Raw genomic sequence first — 13763 nt, 5'->3', positions numbered from 1 at the left:
AATGTTTGGTTAAAAAAAGCAAGCAATGACGTCACAGTATTTGTCCATTTAAATGTATAAAGCAATAATGCTCTACTGCTTCATCGATTATTTTTGATAAGGTATTTTTTCATTAAATGTAATAAAAAATGGCAAAAAACACTATGGTGACGTCATGAGGGAACTTTTTAACGACTGTGTAATGTTGTGTTTGAGGTAGCTTCGGATCGCAGTCAGAAATAATACAAGCTTATTTTATGCTAAATAGCGACGTTTCGCTAATAAATTTAATTAGCATCATCAGGCTCTGGGAGGGGGAGAAAAATTACAGAGATTTCTTTAGGAAAAATTTAACAATTTTTTTTTTAAATTTAACGGAAAAAAACTAAGTAAGTGACGTCATGGTTTGCATTTTTTAGAGAATATTTGCCGATTATTCTCATAGTTGTTTCAAATGGAAAAGGAAAGTTTTTTTTATGAATTTCTTATGCTTTTTTGATCTTTTTTTTCAAAATGTTGCATGTTTAAATTGTTTTTACGAATGAGGGATTTTTCCATTAGAAATGAATAGACTTCTTTACTTTGAATTTTGGAAAATCTCTATAAAACCAAAAAAAGTTGGGCTGACAAATGAATTATAGAAATTCTAAAGCATCATAATTTAGTCAGATGCTTTCATTAGTTGTTAAATGCCTTACAGTAGAGACATAATGGTCATTTTGGAATGTTCTGTGAGGTTTGTGAAACTTCACTGTACGTACATAGCTAAAGTGAACGAAGCGAGTATTTTGCCTCGTATTTTGCCATTATTTATGTGGCATCAATGAAATGAAAATTTTCAAGGAGGGAAAATCCTGAAAAAGGAGGCGAATCTCTCCTCATTCCAATCGGTTTTAGACGCGGGAGCTCTTTTCACAAAACGAGCATTTTGTGTCTGTTGTTGCATTGTAATCCCAAGCTTGGGTATCCCAATAAATCTCAATTGAGACGGGATAGGGAGTCATTGTGGTCCTAAAAAGCAATTCTTATTCATTGTGGCGATAAGAGTGGTTGTGGGGGGGGTGCAAAGAGATGACAGTTTTGCTTGAAAACGAGATATTTGTACACATACAATATCAAAAATGATAAACCCCCCTTTTTTTCTTTTTTGACTGCCTCCATTTTCCACGTCCTTTTTCAACCCTCCCCCATTCAGACGACTTCAATGCAAACGAGAGATCGTCTTGAGAATTGTGTGTGTATCCTACCATGTAAAATAATAAATCAATAGCTGTGGTGGGGAAAATCATATTTTGCATGATGAGAAACAACCCCCGGAATTACGGAGAAAATATATAGGAGAGATCGGGTGACAACTCAGTACCGAATTTGGGTGCAAAAGTTATATCCTCTCTCCTCCGTCGTACAGCATTTTGGACCATTTGAAGTTGATGGGTGGGGAGGAAGAGGTGTGGGAAAATTTATATAGCCATACAAGGAAATTTATACAAACGCAATCGATTGAGTTCGATGGTCTCGTTTCCACCCCGTAAGCTTTTTCGCGTATTGGACAGGAAAACCTACAGGGGAAGTTTTTTTTCATCCCCCAAAATATTCCCCGCACTCGTTTTTTTTCCCTGAAATTCATGAAAAATTTACCACAAGGCGAGAAATACAAGATAGGGGTTGTAAATTTGATGAAAAATCGCAACTACGTTGGACATGTGAATTTCGGCTGGTTCACCCCCATTTCCCCACACTCCCCTTACCACCCTGCCCGTCCGATGAGGACTGAACACATACAATGTGCCAGATATAAATCTTGCTGATTGTATTTCAATGAGAAAACTAACAATTCAGAGAGCTAGGCGATGGTGCCTTCCACCGAGACATTTTCAATTGAATAATATCCATCACCAAATCCACCCCACATGAGCTCTCCTTCCCGCCTCCACCCACCAAATGCTGCCTTTTGTAAAGCCAATCGACATATAGCTATGGGTATTTTCCTATAACATGTTAGCCTTCACTGGGCCCGTCACTTGGCGTGTTTTGTGGGAAAATGATGTCTTGCGGGAGTGACTCTTTGGAAATACATTCCCACACAGATATATTGATACATTAATTTTTAATCACATAAAAAGCGTGGAAAGTATTAGCTTATTTAAAAAGAAGAACTTCGAAATATTTTAACTTATAATTTTCAGAAATTCGAAGATTCTTTTACGTGAAAAAAATCGATAATTCCAACTACAGTCATACCCCGTTTTATCAAGTCTTGGTTAAACTCTTCTTACTCATTAAAATTAATGGGTGAGAAGAGTTTAACCAAGACTTGATAAAACGGAATATGGCTGTAGAACAAAATTTCGCAAATCCTCAAAATATTAATTTATTTTTCAAAAAAAATCCGCATAACGTAAAAAAATGTACTGGTAAGCTGACCAAGCTTACGGGAGCTGTGTTTCTTTCAGTGTACCAATTTTGTGAGAGCAAACTAGAACGCAAATTAATTTAAATACGCGCAAAGTCGGGAAAAGTAGAAAAGTCATACCCTAAGAAATCTTTAGAAGGCTATATCTCGAGAACGGATCCATAGATTTTCATAAATTTTTTTTTGTTTTAAAGGTCTCGAAGTCAGCAATAACATATCGAAAACTGAAAAAAATTTATGTCGCCATTTTCGAAAAATTCGAGTTCGAAATTTTCGAAAACTTTGTTTTCGATTTTAGCGCCTCTTGCGGTCATTTTTCGAAGTTGCAATGTTCTATACATTTGTAGGGTTTCTCGAAACCTTTCATTTGCGCTTGAGTTGATCAAGATCGGACTTGTAGAACCCGAGATATGACATGCCAACTTCATTTCTTCATTTTTGGCATGAAGCTAGATAATATGGTCAGCTACAACATATGAAAAAATGAAAAAAATTTATGTCGTCGTTTTCGAGATATTCATCGAAAACTAATCGAAAATTTTGTTTTTGATTTTTGGCCCCCTAGCGGTCACTTTTGAAACTTCGGATGTTCTAGAGAGTTGTAGGGTTTGTTGAGATCTTTCATTTGACCCCGGGTTGATCAAAATCGGTCAAGCCGTTTTCGAGTTATGGTCGATTTTCGATGAAAAATTGTGGCGGCCATATTGACTAAACGGCTTGACCGATTTTCGAAAATGAGGTATCGTTTGAAAGCTCTTGATGGCCTCTACAACATATCAAAATTTCAGATTTTTAGCTATTACAGGGGCTGAGATATAGCGAAAACAAAATTTTGAGGTTATCCAAAATGGCGGACGGAGGGGTGGGGGGGTGGATTTGACTTCATAATCGGATTTCTTCAGGTCGATATTTAAACTTTGCCGTTTACCGCAAGTCTCTATCTATCACCGTTCTCTTGCAATTTAAGTTTATAATCCGGCCGGCCGGCCGGCCGGCCGGAACAAAACTTATTTTTGGCGCATACGTTTTTTGGAATGTGGGGACCCTAATTCGTGCTCATACCAAGTTTGAGCCCGATCTGACGACTTTCGATTTTGCTCGGTACACAAAAGCTGTGTCTGAAAGAAACACAGCTAAAATTAATTATTCCGCAAAACAATAAGAAAAAGCATTTTATGTTCTAAAATTTCCGTAAAACACAAGAAACAATTTAAAAAATTCAAGAAACTGATTATATTGATATTAATTTCACAATATAAGGAAAACTCAGAGAAAAACATTTATACAATGTAAATAATTTGATATTCCTGAAGTGGGTAATTAAAAACATTTCATATAGCATCAAAGAATCAAAATAAATTCCGAGAAACACGAGAAACATAATAATTAAGGGAGGACGGGGTTATTTAGACACTTTGGCGGTTTTTGGGATATATCAAGCAAGTGTGGTAGTATACGAAGAAAAACAAATAGCCCTATTATATAGGAAATTTTCCGGCCTACAACTTCCCCATATAACACTTTTCCCTATCTCGATGAGAAATGGGTGAATTTTCCATTTTCCTGGGACCCTTAGCTTAGTGTCCAAATTACCCCAAGCACGGGTAATTTGGACACTTTGGCGCACAAATTATTAAACATGAAAATTTTTGAACAATAAAAAAATTTTATTTTTACGATTATTTTTTTGGAAGATAGGTTATTTATCTAAGATTCATTTCCAGTAATTTGCCAGATAAAAATATTTAACAGAGCCTCAAACTTTAACATTTTCTGAACCATAAACGGGCAAAGTCTAAAAAAGGCCATTTTTCAAATTATCGTAAATTTCTTTTTTTAGATAAAATTTTTTATCCTACTTTGCTTATAATCTGTAAGAAAACATTAAAAGGCACAACCACAATAAATATCTTAAATGTGCGTCGGAAAATTGTGCTGGAAAAACTAAAGTAGCCAAATTACCCCACTCCGATTTTCCGGATAAAACCATTTCCACAGGAAAACCTGTTTGAGATGTCGGAAAATGGATGACACTATCGTGTTTTTGAGGGATCAATGGCCTTAGTGACGTATAAACTAATTTTTAAGCTTAAGAAAATATATCGAAAATGACGAACTCTCAAAATACTAAAAGCATTTGAAAATGTGAAAAAATGATTTTTATCAAATAAAAGAAAATCTAATGATCGGATTTTCCACAAACTTGGTACGATTGATTATCTCTATGGGGAGTATAAACTGTGAAGAAATGGATTTTCTAGCATTTACCAGACTTGAGATATTCCCATTAATGGCTTTGCCAAAGTGGCCAAATTACCCCGTCTTCCCCTACTGTATTTTAATTAATTACTTTATTGTATTATATTTTATTAATTAATTTTTTTTATATATATTGTAAGTTGAAGACAGATCGTAAAATCAATTTTCGTGTATTTGATTAACGTATAAAACAAACATACATATTCAAAAAAATAAAAAGAAAATATTGCGAAGAATTTATAAAATATTTTTAGAAAATCTAAAAACTTTTTTCTTTTGATGAAACGTACATTTTTCACATTAATCGTGAAACTTTCATTTTGGCATTTCATCTCGCGATAGCTTGGTCGTAAATAAAAATGTTCTATTTGAACATATCGCGATTTTACGTGATGGAAATGTTAATGCGATAAAATCAAAGATAGAGAAGGATCAAAAACTTTGCACCAATACGAAGGAGAAGAAAAAGGGTGAATTGGGATTTCCGCATTATTTTGCTGTAATTGAAAGGCAAGAGGAAATATCCAACCAATTGACCGCTCAATTTGAAGCTATTTAGTCCACTTATCCAATTAAAGAGCGACGTTCAAGCGGAGTATAATTAAATATCTGTTTACCCCATGAGAGAAGTTCTCGTCAAATGCAATTTATTCACTCTTGGAATCATTTATGAAAGTTTTTGGAACTCTCAAAACTAATATTATGAATTTATTCACAAACTAATTAAACATTAATTAACTTCGGGGGAGGAGAAGTGGATTTTTTTTTAAAATCTAATTCATATCGTACTTTATTAGGATTTACAGACAAAGTAATTATTTAGTGGAAAAGTCAAAATACCATCATTGTTGAGATCAACGACCCTGTTAGTTCTTCCAACATAAATTTCTGCACTATTTAACTGAAATCCTCTGGTTTTGCACAAATGTAATTAAATTGAATTTCACTTTGAGTCAGTTTGATTAAAATTGTCACAATTAGAATAAATTATGATATCTTTCTTCAAAAGAGAATTAATTCCGAATTCTAATCCCCGAGACGGAGAAATGCTGTGCAGAGGAGTTATCAAATGTTTCCAACTCCTAATGTAATTGCGTGTGATTTAGCTTGTGGAATCTTGACGAAGCTCCTCTGTACGAGGATCTTGGGCACTGCGTGTGGCAAATGTAACAAACATACCGAAAATTCAGAGTTCACCTCTCAGGAGACTCCTCCACCTCAATCTTGTGAAGAGTATCTAAAGTGAAATGCCAGGCAAAATGAGAGAGAGATTAATTCGGCACAAGGTTTGTCAGGAAACAACGGAATGTGCAGACGCAAAAGGAAAATCCACGCTGCTGAAATGCCACACCATCTTCACAGCCCCCGCGCAATCATCGTTGCCATTTTCTCGTGGTGCCCTTTCACCCGTACCTCCGCAAAGTTCACCGAAAATTATCACATCCTCTCGCAACATCCCCAACCTCCTCGGCACGCCATCCGTATATCAATCCCCGAGGGGCTAAAAACTCCCACGCAAAAATTAAAAATTAAAACACTACGTAATGTTTTACATTAGGACAATGGAATCTCTTTTTTTCATAATAATTTAAAATTTTAATGCTTAATTTCTAGAGGAAATTCCAGCAAAAAAGTTAACCCCGAGATATTTGGGGTCGGTTCTTTTAAAAATCTTTCCATTTCTTTTTTTTTACAATTGATCAGTTATTAATGTTTTCAGTATTTTATGAAAAATCTTTCAAAAATTTAGGAATTTGTTTCTTTATTTATTTCTCGTTTTAAAGGAAAATTAATTTTCTTTGGCTTTTCAAAGATCTTCTTAAGTGTTTTCTGGAACAACAAAACCCTTATTTTTTTCTTAAGGGAAGAAATAATACGCATAATACGCCCTCAGATCCTAATATTTTGACTAGAGAAAAAATTTGAAATATAAAATGTTTCATTGCATAAAACATGAGAGAAAAGTTTCATAATAAGTAGAAAATCGATGATTTACTTATATAAGAATTTATGAGAAAAAATCATTCAGAATCTTCCAAAATGTGTTAATCCTTTCGAGTAGCCAGAACAATTTGAAATTTTCATATTTTTCCAAATTGCAAATTCGTTACGTAAAACGTTACGATTTAACTCAAAATTGAACCGATGTAACCTCTTGAGCCTATGTATGTAAGTATACAAAAAAAAATTCTTTTAATTAATTTTTAATTAAATCCTCGTTCATAGACCTACCAAAAAAATCAAATAAAAACTTTAAATGATAAAGGATTTTTTAAAAATTACTTTTAAGGGATGATCTCGAAATTTTGGAAACTCGGGGACTTTCAAGAGCGGTTTTAGAGCCAATTTTGAAACAAAAAATTAGAAATTGGCTTGCACTTTCGTTAAATAGCCAAATATTGATAAGAATTCAGTATTTTCAATTTTGAAAATTAATTTTTGGGCTCAAAAAATTATTTGAAATTCTCACATTTTGTTCATTAAAGAGAGAGAGAGTAGAGTAGTTATTGTAGAGTTTCCAAAATTTCGAGATCATCCCTTAGTTTACTTAACACTCGGAGGACTTTACTGGTACTTGCTACCAATTTGAACCTAAAAATTGTCACAGAATAAAATCTATTGGACCTATCTCGATGAATTTAGCATCTATGCGTAGGGAATTTTAATTACTTTAAGATAGCAGAAAGGAAATCTCGAGAAAGGTCTTTTCTTTGGAAGATAATTGAGGTCAAAGTCAGAATCCAACGCGGAGGATCAAATTGGTAATAACTACCAGTCAAAATCCAATACATATTAGCCATGGTTTTGAGGATATGTTTCCCCATATTTCCCAAATAAAGTACTCTTGTTCACTTTTTCTCAGTGAAAATAATTAATATGAACTAATTTTATTGCCGGACGTGACTAAAAAGTTACTTTAAGAATCAAAGTTTGTGATGATTTAGGCGCAATAATAAATTATGTAAAATTGTAGCTAAAAAAGTCGTTTGAATTGGCAATTTTGCATCGATTCTATGCAATTCATTTTTTCAATGACCATTTTCTTAATTAAATGTTTAGTAATTAGATGCAGAAATGCATGAAGGAGATCAAGAATTAGTGAAACTTTCGATCTTCGTTCAATAAACTGATTAATAATTAATTATTGAGCATATTTTATCAACTGGTAGTTATTACGAATTTGATCCTCCGCGTTGTGCCAAATGTTGGGTCCTCCAAGTGTTAACGGCAACAATATTCCGCCATTTTGAAAGATCAAAAGAAACAAAAATTAGTTTTCAATAAAAAAGCTTTTTTTTTTAAATATTAAAATATCTAATAATTGTTTGATATAGGCATAATTTTAAAATAGAATATGTTGTGTATAAAGATGATGGAGATCGTGTCCCAAAGCAACTAATACAATCTTAAAATTAACCCCAAAATAATATTATTCAAAATGGAATCCATTCTAAGATAATTAAAGAATTTTAAACAGGCAGCAAACCCCCGGATGCGCTGTGAATGTCATTTTTCAAGAAAATTTCCCAGCAGAATGGGACAAATTCATCGTCCCAAATGGAGCACCCCCCAAGCACCACAGCAAGGAGAGAGACCCCCCTAAGTGAGTCTTCACAGCACATAACCAAGGCCTAGAGGGGTGTGATTTTATATTTTTAAATTCATTTGCGATTGTATCTCATTCGTGTGGCGCTGTCACGTCTTTCTGTTGTTCATAAATCTATGTCCCCATTAAGGGAAACACAAGAGGGGTGAAATAGAGTGTGTGTGTGTTATGTGCCTCTGGTTGGCTTTTTTTTTGCGCACACCATGGCTCCACATCCTCCGAAGACGATGGCACACCGGGTGGAAAGCAAAAAACACGTCCACAGTGACTATGAGTGGAAAATAGAGGGGCCTCCCCATCTCTCGTTTTTTCTTCACCCACTCTGTGCTCTATACAGAAAACATACCCTTCATTGCGAAGTGGATTGCGAATGGCTAGGGCCGCGCGCGGGATCTCGTATATCACACAACCCAAGGCAGGAGAGCTTGTCGGAGGGGCGGGATGGGCTTTTTGCCACTTCTTCTCATTCACACGCGGATGGGAAAAAAGGGATTATGTAGAGAGAGGCAGCATTTTATTCACCTCAATCCTTAACCATTGAATGGTGTGCAAAAGAGGCAACACCAACCACCACCCCCGGGACTCCTCATTTAAGCGCGCATAGTGTGCGAAAAGTACTTTCCACAATTTAGCATTAACAGTGAATGAGAGTCCTTGAGAGGAGGAGTGTGATGGGGAGTTAAGCATGGAATGTATCGTGTGGGGAAAACAAACTGAAATCCCATCCTTTCGGATGTTGCTATGCAACTTCCATTTCAAGCCAATACCTATACCCTCAAGGTATCTTCCTTCTGCTGTACCAGACTCCTCGCTTTATGCTCATCAAATGGGGGGATATGTAATTAAAAACCATAATGATCCTGGTTAAAATTTTCTTCCATTCCTCACAAAAGGTATGTACAAAAACACTAATATATAATATTACATACATACATATATAGTGCTACTATAGATCATTGCCTATGTATTATTGAGATTGAGCATTTATTCCCCCATATACCATTGCCCCTCTGTTTAATCATTAAAATCCATAATTTCATTAAACAATCGCTGATTGAGCCAAACAATAATTCAATTTTGAAAATCTCATGTCGTGGACATCGGAGATAAATTGCGAGCGTGAAATTTTAATTAAAATCTGTCAATTAACTAAATGTACTCAAATTTTAATTAATAAATGATTTAACAAATGGATCATGCATGTACCACATACATACTAACATAAATTGGCATCTTCCGTCACCCTACCACCGCCCAACATATCATTTGTGAGAGCTATCAGATGACAATTTTTTTTTAAATAAAATATCACAATCAGCCTGAACTCATTTATGCAAAAATCCCGAAATACTACATATTGATATCCTATCATTTTACATAGAACAAATCAAAAATACTTCATTTAATAAAATCACAATCACGCAAAACAGAGAAAAACTTTTCTATGAAAAAGCTCAATCGATGTTTTAATTAGTGCTCATGCTCATTAGTCAAATTTTATTCAATACAGATTCATTATGTGACTAAAACATTCAATACCAGAAATCGATGGGTTGCTGAACATTTAATTTCAGTGTGATAAAAGGGGTTAACCCGTTTCTATAGAGGAAAATTACACATTTCGAAAAAAAATAATCAATATATGAGTAATTTTGCAGAGAACAAAAAAAAATAAGAAATCCACCGAAAGAAACTTTCTATTTTTTATTTTGTCAAAAATATCGACAAAAATTTATCCAGAAATACAATCAATGACGTCACTATTAATTTTGTATTTCTTTTAACCCTTTCGCGTTTTTTGTTTCATACGTAGACCCAAACGTGAAACATTTGACTTTCTCTAATTTGAATCAATTTAATTTGTTTATTACAAGTTAGAAATGTGTTGAATTTACGTAAATGAGGTCAACAGAGACGTTTTATCTGATAAAAAATCTTCTGAGAGCATCCAAAGATTCAAAATATCGTGAGAAAAATGGCGTGTTTCAATGTTTCTTTGTTTCACATGGACTCGATATGAATTAATTCAAGAAATGAAAAAAAATACCTTGTCAAAATTATTAACAAAGCATTCCGGTTAATTTTTCGCACAATTAAAAAGACAAAACATACATTGGTGAAGTCATTCTTTGTATTTATTTGGTGTTTAATTTCGCATCCTCGTGAAACATAGACAAAACATTGAAACATTAGGTCTTTTATATGACAATATTTATTCTATGAATGCTTTAAAAGAAAATTTCCCAGTAAAAACTTTTAATTTGACTTGTTCTAAGCAAAATTAACGCATTTCAAATTTAGAAAAGGAAATTAATAAATATAAATTCTGGGAAACATAATGTTTCACATTTGGGCAAGCTATGTAGTGCATAAAAGTAAATATCGCGAAATGTTTATCCCTCTTTGAAAGACTATTTACCAATTAGTTGTTTTGTCCAAGTTTTGAAACCGTTAAACCCATATTGTTTTGTTTAACCTATGAAACTTTACCCTCATGTTTTATGCAATAAAATTATTTTGTGTATTTTAATCTTTCCCTAACGTTCAAAGGATTTTGTGTTGGTATAGAAAACTTTTTCATTGTTTTATTTTCTCTTCTATAGAAAATAAATCGTATCGTAATTACTCCTGGAATGGAGAAGTTTTTCATACTGAAGTGAATAAAGTCCTTTTAAAATACAAATAGAATAAACATTTTGCAGAATGCATTAAAGTTTTTTTTTTAATTAAAAATTTGTCTTTTATAAAGCATTAAATTAAATATTTTAATAATAATACTCATTATTATTTTACTTTGAACTCTTTCATGGCCTGCATAGAACATGAGATCATTGAAATAAAATGATTTTGATTTAACACGAATTCGTGAAAATATATTATTTTAATCAAGGGGATGGTTTAACCTCATTTTCAGTGAAGAAAAGTCACTTTTTGTTGAACAAAATGTATGAGGAATTCTCGAATCTCGCTCAATCTCGACCGATTCCCGAGAAACACTTTAACTTTTTTTATATTAATAATGTTATTTCGATGATGAGAAGGGATCAACCGAGAGCTAATTAAATGTACTTTCGATTGTAAGTGGAATTGTGCAAACTGATCCCTTATTTTGATCGGAAGAACCTGCTGCCTCACTAAAAGTACTGATTTCTCGGGGTTGGGCATCCCCCTGATTTTAATTTTGAATCACTTTGAGTCTAATTCTCAATAAAGAGTAGGACAATAATGTATTGAGAGCTTAATCGAGAATGTAGTTTAAATTAATCAAAATTGTTTATTTAATTGAGCTTTTAACCCAATTTAAATACATTTTCCAAAGAATTAAAACCAAAGGAATTCCAATTAGAACTAATTGATTCACTATAAATGTTTACCTCCCGAAATATTGCAATTTAGTTATCCAATATCTGGACAGAAATTCCCTCAATATTTAACTAAATATTTGTAAAGTCAATTTAGTTGAAATATTCCTTTATTTATTGTATTTCTATACTTACTTACAAATTTAAAAAAAAAATGAAAAAAAACTTGTGAAAAGTTTAATCTTTTGCAAATAAAATAAAATCGAAAAATCTTCTTTAACAATTTCCTAAAGAAGAAAATTGTTCTTCTAACTTTTCTTGTGTATTATGTTGTTTTCTTCTACTTGACTGACTCTTATCTGGAAAATTTTATTCAAAAATTAATTGTTTACAAAACTTTCCGTTAGTTTAAAGATTTTCTTTCATAATTAAATTATCATAATTTCATGTTGTAAACATAAACATAAACAAGTTTCTTTCTAAATCTTTTCTTGCTGTTCATTAAATATGTAATATTATAGGAAAATTCAGAAAATTCAATCCAATATAAATTCCTGCTGTATATTGGTAATGTTTGCGCATATATTTAATCCATTTTAAATGAAAATTTCATGGTAGAATGATTTGTCCACTCACCGAGATTTTCCCGATGATAATAATCACAAAATACCGAATTATTTGACCGAATATTTCCGCGCCGGAGGCCACAACGGGTGGAGGCGGCGGAGTAGTTTGCTCGTGTGCGCTAGAGAGTTTTCCAAAACGGATATTTTTCCACACACCACACAGAGTTCAATTTGAAATTAAACTTCCAATTGATGCTTCAATAGATGTGGACAGGCTGAATTGTCACTCTCACAATTTTTTTAATTTGTTTTTTACCTTTTTTCTAGTTCCAATTCATTGAGGGAGAGAGAGAGAGTAAAGCCACGTAATTGCATTCCACAAAATCCTTCCTAACTTTTTTTTTTTAATTTAACAATTTGTTGCAGTATTAACACATTTTGTCCTATTTTCTCTACACGATCACAACGACACAAACATACATAATGGGTACGATATATGCTGGGAGAAGTAGCCAAATGAGCTAACTACGTACCCTATATATATTTTTTTTATTATTACCTACTATTATATGAAATTATTATATGAAAAAGGGATTTTTTTATCGTTAATTCACGTGGATGGGAGATGGAATAATTTTTTTATATGGTAATACACACAACTATATAGACACCGAGATAGAATAATCGTTTTTTTATGGATGCGCGTGCCTTGGGCACTGTATCGTGGAAAATTGCCTCAAACGCACGACTGCCGGGGGAACAATTCAAATGACAGACCAAATGTAACGTCCGCGGTAGTCAAGAGTGAGTCTGTGACTAAAAAGGACACTCAGGTTTCACATCCCACCAGGAAAAGCATTCATCATGCAAACCAGGAAGCTTCTGCGCAGTATCTAACTTCAAAATTTTACCCCACTTCCGACACATTTTACACACAGAAAAAATATTCCAGCATGAACATTGATAATTTTACCACGAAAATGTTTGTGAATTATATATTAAAATTATATATTTTTTTAATTATTCTAAATTATTAAAAAAAAACACTTAAAATACGTTTTTCATACTTAAAAGAGTCTTTTCACGTGAGTTCATGGCATTACAAATTGCTATAAAGTTGTGAAACAGCGCCCCCTGTGAATTACAAAAGCTCAAAATTTTATGGCAATATGAAATTAACCTTTGAACAGTACAAAGTATTGAGTTGTCCAATATTTACACGGATTTTTAACCTAGGATATTCACATAAATTCAGTACTATTTTGATTTTCTGTCTCATTCATCCCCAATTAATGTAATGGTAAAAATGTTAGGTTAGAAATCCGGATAAATATTGGACAAACCAATAGAATTTTGTAATGAAAATTATAGATAATTTCGGTTCTATTAAAATCATTTCAACATTCTTCTTGTGAAATCTTATACTATAATTTGTGTCCAAGATTATAGCAAAATAATATTTTATAGTTTCTTTGTTTCTTGGTTTCCCCATTTTTTAATTATCAAAAATATCATTTGATTTTTTCTACATTCTGTTTTATTTTTTATTTCAACTAATTTTAGAAATCGAGGGCTAAATAATACCTACTTAAACCTTATTATGAATGAATAAACAAAATTATACAGTATTTTATAGC

At 33.0% G+C, this 13763-nt stretch overlaps 1 protein-coding gene across 2 annotated transcripts in view; it reads right to left on the bottom strand.

The window, feature by feature from the left end:
* Window positions 1-12958, bottom strand: part of LOC129796145 (limbic system-associated membrane protein) — a 74686-nt gene extending 61728 nt beyond the window's left edge. For both annotated transcript variants that reach the window (XR_008751180.1, XM_055837909.1), the window contains exon 1: window positions 12197-12958. The gene's annotated coding sequence lies outside the window, so the exon portion shown is untranslated. The remainder of the gene's footprint in view (window positions 1-12196) is intronic.
* Between the last annotated feature and the right edge of the window lie 805 nt (window positions 12959-13763).

This window comes from Lutzomyia longipalpis, chromosome 4 (genome assembly GCF_024334085.1).
Source record: "Lutzomyia longipalpis isolate SR_M1_2022 chromosome 4, ASM2433408v1".
NCBI classification, from domain to species: Eukaryota; Metazoa; Arthropoda; class Insecta; order Diptera; family Psychodidae; genus Lutzomyia; species Lutzomyia longipalpis.
This window is presented reverse-complemented; position numbering and strand designations above follow the sequence as displayed.